The sequence below is a fragment of the Dendrobates tinctorius genome, unplaced genomic scaffold (genome assembly GCF_039654945.1).
Source record: "Dendrobates tinctorius isolate UK_male_01 unplaced genomic scaffold, ASM3965494v1 ptg000393l, whole genome shotgun sequence".
Classification (NCBI taxonomy): domain Eukaryota; kingdom Metazoa; phylum Chordata; class Amphibia; order Anura; family Dendrobatidae; genus Dendrobates; species Dendrobates tinctorius.
Genome location: NW_027362059.1, coordinates 177,447 through 186,351, shown reverse-complemented (window position 1 = coordinate 186,351; position 8,905 = coordinate 177,447).

Below are 8,905 nucleotides of genomic sequence, written 5' to 3'. Positions count from 1 at the left end.
GCTAACCTAAATGTATTCAAGTCTCCAGGTCCAGATGAATTACACCCCAGAGTACTGAAGGAGATAGCAGAAGAAATTTTTGAACCCCTCTCCATAATCTTTGAAAATTCTTGGAGAACAGGAGAAGTGCCAGAAGACTGGAGAAGAGCAAATGTTGTTCCTATCTTCAAAAAGGGGAAGAAGGTGGACCCAGGCAACTATAGGCCGGTGAGTCTGACTTCTATACCAGGAAAGATCTTTGAACAAATTATTAAACAACATGTATGTCAATACCTGGATAAGAATGAAGTGATTAAACAGAGTCAGCATGGGTTTGTAACTAATAAGTCATGTCAGACTAACTTAATTTCCTTCTATGACGGTATCACTGATTGGGTGGATCAAGGAAATGCTGTAGATATAGTATATCTTGACTTCAGCAAAGCATTTGACAAAGTCTCTCATACAATCCTTATTGAAAAAATGACTAAGTATGGAATGGACAAGGCAACTGTTAGGTGGATTCATAACTGGCTTAGTGATCGGACCCAAAGAGTGGTCGTAAATGGCTGCACATCCAGTTGGAAGAATGTCTCAAGTGGGGTACCACAGGGCTCTGTCCTGGGCCCTGTATTGTTCAACATCTTTATCAACGATTTAGATGAAGGAATTGAGGGTAAACTGATTAAATTTGCTGATGACACAAAGCTAGGAGGGATAGCTAATACTAGAGAAGAGAGAGAGAGAAGATTCAAAAAGATTTAAATAAACTGGAGAAGTGGGCAGCAACTAACAGAATGGTTTTTAACAGGGAGAAATGCAAAGTACTACATCTGGGCAATAAAAATGAAAAAAGCATATATAGAATGGGAGGAATAGGGCTAAGTGACAGCACATGTGAAAAAGACTTGGGTATACTAATAGATCACAGACTGAATATGAGTCAACAGTGTGATGCAGCAGCAAAAAAGGCAAATGCAATTCTAGGATGTATTAACAGAAGCATACAGTCTAGATCACGTGAAGTAATTATTTCCCTCTACTCCTCTTTGGTCAGACCTCATCTGGAATATTGTGTCCAATTTTGGGCACCACATTTTAAAAAAGACATCAACAAACTGGAGCAAGTTCAGAAAAGAGCGACCAGAATGGTGACCGGTCTGCAAACCCTGTCTTATGAGGAAAGGTTGCAGGATTTGGGAATGTTTAGTTTGCAAAAGAGAAGACTGAGAGGAGACTTAATAGCTGTCTACAAATATCTAAAGGGCTGTCACATTGTAGAAGGATCAACTTTATTCTCATTTGCACAAGGAAAGACTAGAAGCAATGGGATGAAGCTGAATGGGAGGAGACACAGATTAGATATTAGAAAAAACTTTTTGACAGTTAGAGTGATCAATGAGTGGAACAGGCTGCCACGAGAAGTGGTGAGTTCTCCTTCAATGGAAGTCTTCAAACAGAGGCTGGACAGACATCTGGGATGATTTAGCGAATCCTGCTTTGAGCAGGGGGTTGGACCAGATGGCCCAGGAGGTCCCTTCCAACTCTACGATTCTATCCCGCAGGTGTCTTTATGTAGACTTGCTGACTGTTGTAGTATTCGCCACTGTCACGCTTGGATGCGATAGGTGTAGAACTAGGTCATTTATTGCTGAGGTTAGCTCCCTTTCTTTTAGGTTATCCCCGTAGAGTAATAGCTCCCCGCTAGTTTTTGAACACTCACCGCTGCGTTACTCTGGAGGGGTGATCACAGATCCTGGAGGAACCCCGGCTCCCGCTGATGTTGACTGGGCGATGTCACAGGATGGGGAAATTCTGGCTCCCGCTAACGCGATGGACTGGCCGATGTTTTGTCTGGAAACCAGGGAAGCTTGAGAAGCGTATTCCTGGTTGTTAGCCAATGATGGAGCGCATGACGGATTGTCGTACGCTCGAGCCTGAGTACAACCATGTGATGGCGGAATTACGGCGGTCTTGTGCGACTACATGGCAGCTGGTGTGGCTGGAAGACGTGGGGGATGGTTCTCCCCGGCTGATAGCCCTGGAGGGTGCGCGCGACTTGGGTGCGCAGCAAACGCACTGATATCAGCCCTCTGGGACTGGGATGTGTCGGACCCTTCAGTTGTGACTGATGAAAGCCATCCTGAGGCCCGCGATCTGCGGCTGCTCCTATGCGAGCTGCGTCGGTAACGGGAGGGGCGTTTAGAGGGGTAGCAAGAATGGTGACGGGAGTTGCTGGAGGTAGATTGGGAGGATGTGTGGCATCTACGCCTGCGTCCGCCGTTACTATGTTGTGTCTCGTGGGGGCTATATCAGTTACAGGCGGGGAGTTACTGGCCGTAGTGGGTCCCGTCCTGCTGCTTAGTAAGGGGGTGGTTGTGGGATTAAAGTTCTCAATCCCATTGCTGCGATATGGCAGGGCAGGGGTTAATGGTACGTCTTTATTTAATTGGGCTGTGGGGGGAGGTGTAAATGTCAGTGTATTTGGTGCCATTAATGAAGTTAAAATAATCTGCATTTTGCAGCTGTGGAGCGCTCTGATCGGTCTGGTTGACCGAACAGGGTGCTCCCCAGCTGCTGCATTGGGTCCTGCAGGTCCCTCGGTACCCCTGTACAGGCATAGTGGCTGCGCCTGCCGGGGGTAGCGTGGAGACCTGTCCAGGACTTCTCTGACGCTGCATCTCCGGGGACCGGAAGTGATGTAATAGTGGGCGGGGCTTGGATGTATGACGCTGAGGACTGCGCCATATCGCATATATTAGGGTGCCAACCTCCGCGGCAAGGAAGGGACGCACTAGGGCTTATTAGGGCGAGTGTAGTGCCCTGATATATTGCACAATTTGTATATCTAAAATATTATGTACCCTGCTCCCTATATTGGTACTATCCAGGTTTTTAATATTGGAATAAAAGTTAATTTTTAGCGCTGGCGTTATCCAGCCTGCTTCCGGGGAGCTTGCGGCAAGGAGGAGTCCCGCATCCCCGACCTGAAGGCGCTCTGGATACCGGGAATGCCGCTCGGACCGGCGGCTTCCCGGCGCTGGGGCAGATCTACCCCACACCGCGGTCTGCGCCGGAGGGTGAGTGAATGCAACGGGGGTGGAGGTGCGAGGGACAGGGACCCAAGCAGGGGAGGCTGGCACCCGCGCCGTGCTGGGACTACATGCGGGGTTGCCGGTGAGCCCAGGGGGAAGTACTGCCCCTGGGGAAGCAGGCAGCGCTGCCGTGGCAGGGACGGCAGAGAGCCCAGGGAGGTGAGCGCTAAGGCTGCTAATCAAAGCTCGGGTCCAGTGCTCACCTTCCTGTGCTGCTCTCCACCGCAGTGCCTCGAATCCAATCGTCGGACATGCTGAACACAATAGCTTACAGGTGTCCGCCGGGGGGTAAAAGAGGAAGTTAATGGCACAACACCTGGTAGTAACCTCTGTAGGTGTGGCCGTAGAACCCTTCCCCTTGAAGAACCATTGGCCGGCAGGGTCATCCCAATTAGTGCATCACCAAGGGGATTGGTGTGAGGTGGGGACTGGGCACTGGCAGTATTTTATTGTTTGTTACATGGGCTCCACAGTCAGAGGCGCGCTTCCTTATGCAGTTCCGCACCCGCCATTCAGATTTTTGGGAGACAGAATGAGTAAAAACCAGTATTTCATGTTTATTTTTTTTTTTTGGGGGGGGGGGGCATTTACACCGTTACGCATGTGGTAAAGCGGTTTTGTTCTTCGGGTCAGTACGATTACAGCGATACCTCATTGGCGCTTTTATATAATAAAAACAATTTTATATAAAAAAAATTTTGCATTGCTTTATTCTGCGAGCTATAACTTTATTTTTCGCTGATGACGCTGTATGGCGGCTCATTTTTTGCGGAACAAGATGACATTTTCAGCAGTGCCATGTTAATTTATATCCATCCTTTTGATCATGCGTTATTGCACTTTTTGTTCGGCAGTATGATAAAAAAAAAATAAAAAACAAAGCAAAAAACAATGCTTTAAGGGGTTAACTAGTGGGAGTTTTATAGGGCGAGTCGTTACGGACGCAGCGATACTAAACGTGTACTTTTATTTTTTTTATTAACAAAAAAAACTATTAGGGAATTTTTTTAATTTTGGATTTTTTTATTAGTTATTTTTACACGATTTTTTTTTTTCACTTTATAGTAATGTCCCAGGGGGGACATTACAATAAATGGTCAGATCGCTGCACAGGCTTCCTCACTGCTTGCTCTCAGCAGGCACTGAAGCCGCCTCCCTGCAGGACCTCGAAGGCCCCCGCGGCATTATTGGATCCGGGGGCCTGCAGGGAAGAGACCCTCAGAGGAGCGTGAGCACATCGCGCTGCTCCGAGGGTCTCAAGGAAGAACGCAGGGAGCCCCCTTCCTGCCCGATTCTTCCCTATGCCTCCGGTACACTGCGATGTTTGATCGCAGTGTGCCAGGGGGGTTAATGTGCCGGGGGCATAAGTCACTGCCGATAACACATAGTGCCGGGTGTCAGCTGTGATAATCAGCTGACACCCGGCCGCGATCAGCGGCGCACCCTAGTGAGCCCGGCTGATCGCGGTGACGTTCTATCCCGTCCCCGGTCATACGGGCCTGGGTACCGTGGACGGGATAGTACGTTGATGTCAAAAAGGGGTTAAAGAACAGGCCTGACTACAATTCCTCAAATGAGTTGGAGAAAAAGCAGATATAAAGACACAGGGTCACCGGGTGCCCTGGTCCGGTAGCCAAAATGGACCAGGAATCATTCCACCGAATGCCTGCTCTCCTATTAACGTGAAAAGAAAAGGGGGAGACAGGGCGCTTCCAATGCGTAGGTCTGTATGGAAAGTAGATGAGTGCACAGCAAGTGTTAGGCTCACCTGATAGGGTTGTGAGAGTCACAACACCTATAATCGCATAAAACAGCTGCAGCAATCCGCATGAGGTCCAAGGACTTGGTACAAAGAGAAGGCTGGTAGTGCAATAAGAGACTGCGCTGCTGTGGTAGAATTCAAGATATCTTTATTGCCAATAAAGATATCTTGAATTCTACCACAGCAGCTCAGTCTCTTATTGCACTACCAGCCTTCTCTTTGCTCTCCTATTAACGTAGCATAATGCTACTCGGACAACACAGGGTGAGTGTAAAACGGTGTGGCGATACTTTATTGAAACACAGAACTGGCAAATAACACATCGAACAGTCCCAACACAGTCCCCAAGATAGTGCAAATTAGTCTCACCTTTCTGCTGACACGCCAGGATAACAGCAGCTGTGATTTCAGACCTTCCAGGCCGATTACCCAAACTGTGGCATGCACTGTCCAGAGGCAACGACAAGATTAAGAAAAAGACAGTCCACTGAGGTAGAAGACCAGTTGACCGGAGGGTCACAACCTGGCTTCTACATACATCTCCATGGGGCTCAGTCGACCGGTGGGTCAAAATCCTGACTAACCCAATCGTATCCCTGGATTAATGGTCAGTGGAGCGTATGTGTTCTTTCAGCTGTGGCCATGGTCTCCTAAGCTGGCATCCTGCAGAAAGACAAATCTGTGTCCCTCATTATGGAGCCATGTCTTGGCTGCTGTCTTGTAGAGTCTCTGGTTATTTTTGGATGTCTTGGCTGAATCTGTCTCCTCATACAGAGGCATATAACCTTTTTATAGTTAGCAACTGTCCATCAGTATTCGCAGGTAAAGGGGAAGAATGGTAATAAGACCTACTCGCATTGCTTGATTACATAATCTATTTGCTTAGGTTATCCTCCTCTAATTTGCAAGTCAACAAAATGGCTGGACAGGACAATGTGTAATCAACATAACAGCAAACATCAGTGTTCCATGACCCTGTATTTCTAGTGTGGAGACAAGGGGTCGGCATGTGCCCTGGTTCGCTAGCATAATTAGCATATCAGCAAACATTACTAGTCATCCAGGATAAGAGCACAATATGTTACATGAAATGTCAACTTACAAAACAATATTACAGGCTTACACTAGCAAAAGTCTGTTTTCTTGACCAACCAGAAACACAAATTCAAAAGTCAACATATAGTCTATTATTCCTGGCTTGCTGAAAATACGACGTCTGGTTACTTACGATACAGTGACGCGTCCTCACCACTAAGCATCCAGGATAACAGCACAATATGTTACAACAAATTGTCTACTTACAAGTCAATATTACAGACTTACATGAACAAAAGTCTGTTTTCTTGACCAACCAGAAAGCAGCACAAATTCAACAGTCACCAGAGAGATAACCGTCAATGACTCCCGGGCTTGCTGAAAATAGATGCCTGAATAACCTCTTCACGACCGCCCACAGTAGATAAACGTTGGCGCTTGCTGGGCTTTGTGCAGCGCCGACGTTTATCTACTGTCGGCGGTTTTGTGCCCCCCGGGACCCCCACATACCTTCCAACGCGGGGATCCCGGTGCGCAATGCATGCTGGGACCCCCGACGTCATCAAGACCTGATTGGTTCAGGTCCCGATGACGTTAGCGTCACAGCAGCCAATGGGAGCGATCGCTGGGAAAGCTGCTTGTTTCCCGGCGATCTCCCTCATTGTAACGCGGCTACTCCCTCTGATCTAACACTGACAGCTGATCAGAGGTGAAGCAGCGTTACTGTGTGACAAGATCGCTGCCTGGCACAGCTGTGCCAGGCAGCGATCTTGTCACACAGTAACACTGCTTCACCTCTGATCATCTGTCATTGTGAGATCAGAGGAGAAGTCGCGTTATGTGCCAGGCAGCGATTTTGTCACATAGTAACGCTGCTTCTCCTCTGATCTCACACTGACAGATGATCAGAGGTGAAGTGGCGTTACTATGAGTCAGATCGCAGTGCAGCGATCTTGTGACAAAAATAAAAAAAAGTAAAAAAACAAAAGTAAAAAAAAAAAAATGCAGGGGCTAGGGTTAGGGCTGGGATTAAAGTTATGGGTGTGTTGGTGTTAGGTTTGTGGTTAGGGTTATGGTTAGGGCTGAGATTAGGGTTAGGGGTGTGTTGGGGTTAGGGTTGGAATTAGAATTGGGGGTTTCCACTGTTTAGGTACATCAGGGGCTCTGTAAATGCAATGACGCCCGAAGACCATTCCATCAAAGTCTGCATTTCAGAACGTCACTACTTCCCTTCCGAGCCCCACCGCGTGCCCAAACAGTAGTTTTCTCCAACATATGGCATACCAGCGTACTCAGGACAAATTGGACAACAACTCTTAGGGTCCAATTTCTCCTGTTACCCTTGTGAAAATAAAAATTGGGGGCTAAAAGATCATTTTTGTGGAAAAAAAATGATTTTTTTTTATTTTCACGGCTCTACATTATAAACTTTAGTGAAACACTTGGGGGTTCAAAGTGCTCACCAAATATCTAGATAAGTTCCTTGGGGGGTCTAGTTTCCAAAATGGGGTCACTTGTGTGGGGTTTTCACTGTTTAGGTACATCAGGGGCTCTGCAAACGCGACATGACACCCACAGACCATTCCATCAAAGTCTGCATTTCAGAACGTCACTACTTCCCTTCCGAGCCCCACCGTGTGCCCAAACAGTAGTTTTCTCCAACATATGGCATACCAGCGTAGTCAGGACAAATTGGACAACAACTCTTAGGGTCCAATTTCTCCTGTTACCCTTGTGAAAATAAAAATTGGGGGCTAAAAGATCATTTTTGTGGAAAAAAAATGATTTTTTTTTTATTTTCACGGCTCTACATTATAAACTTTAGTGAAACACTTGGGGGTTCAAAGTGCTCACCACACATCTAGATAAGTCCCTGGGGGGGTCTAATTTCCAAAATGGGGTCACTTGTGGGGGGTTTCCACTGTTTAGGTACATCAGGGGCTCTCCAAATGCGACATGGCATCCGATCTCAATTCCAGCCAATTCTGCATTGAAAAAGTCAAACGGCACTCCTTCCGTTCTGAGCTCTGCCGTGTGCTCAAACAGTGGTTTAGCCCCACATACGGGGTATTGTCGTATTCGGGAGAAATTGCACAAAAAATTTAGTGGTTCATTTTCTCTTTTTACACTTGTGAAAATAAAAAAAAAATGGTTTTGAAGTAAAATGTTTGTGAAAAAAAGTTAAATGTTTATTTTTTCCTTCCATATTCCATTCATTCATGTGAAGCACCTGAAGGGTTAATAAACTTCTTGAATGTGGTTTTGAGTACATTGAGAGGTGCAGTTTTTAGAATGGTGTCAATTTTGGGTATTTTCTGTCATATTGACCCCCCAAACTCACTTCAAATGTGAGGTGGTCCCTAAAAAAAATGGTGTTGCAAATTTTGTTGTAAAAATGAGAAATCGCTGGTCAACTTTTAACCCTTATAACTTCCTAAAAAAAAAAAAATTATGTTTCCAAAATTGTGCAGATGTAAAGTAGACATGTGGGAAATGTTATTTATTAACTATTTTGTGCGATATCACTCTCTGATTTAAGGGCATAAAAATTAAAAGTTTGAAAATTGCAAAATTTTCTACATTTTTGCCAAATTTTGATTTTTTTAACAAATAAGTGCAGATCATATCTAAATTTTTTTACCACCATCATGAAGTACAATATGTCATGAGAAAACAATGTCAGAATCAGTAGGATCCGTTGAAGCGTTCTAGAGTTATGACCTCAAAGTGACACTGGTCAGAATTGAAAAAATTGGCCCGGTCACGAAGGCAAAAACAGGCTCGGGTGCGAAGGGGTTAAAATAAAATGCTGTGTCGTCACACCAGAGTATTACTAGGAGTTCAGCACTGTTGCAAGAGACTTGATCGCACCTGGATGATAGAAAAGCGTCGCTTTTCTTGTTTTTTTTAATCATTGGAAGGCCATGGGATATTAATCATGTTACAATAAAGCTTGGATTTTTACAAAGGATCTGGAAAAAAATCCGTTCCTTTGCATTGGTTTACTCGTATGACCATAATGGAGTTCTACACA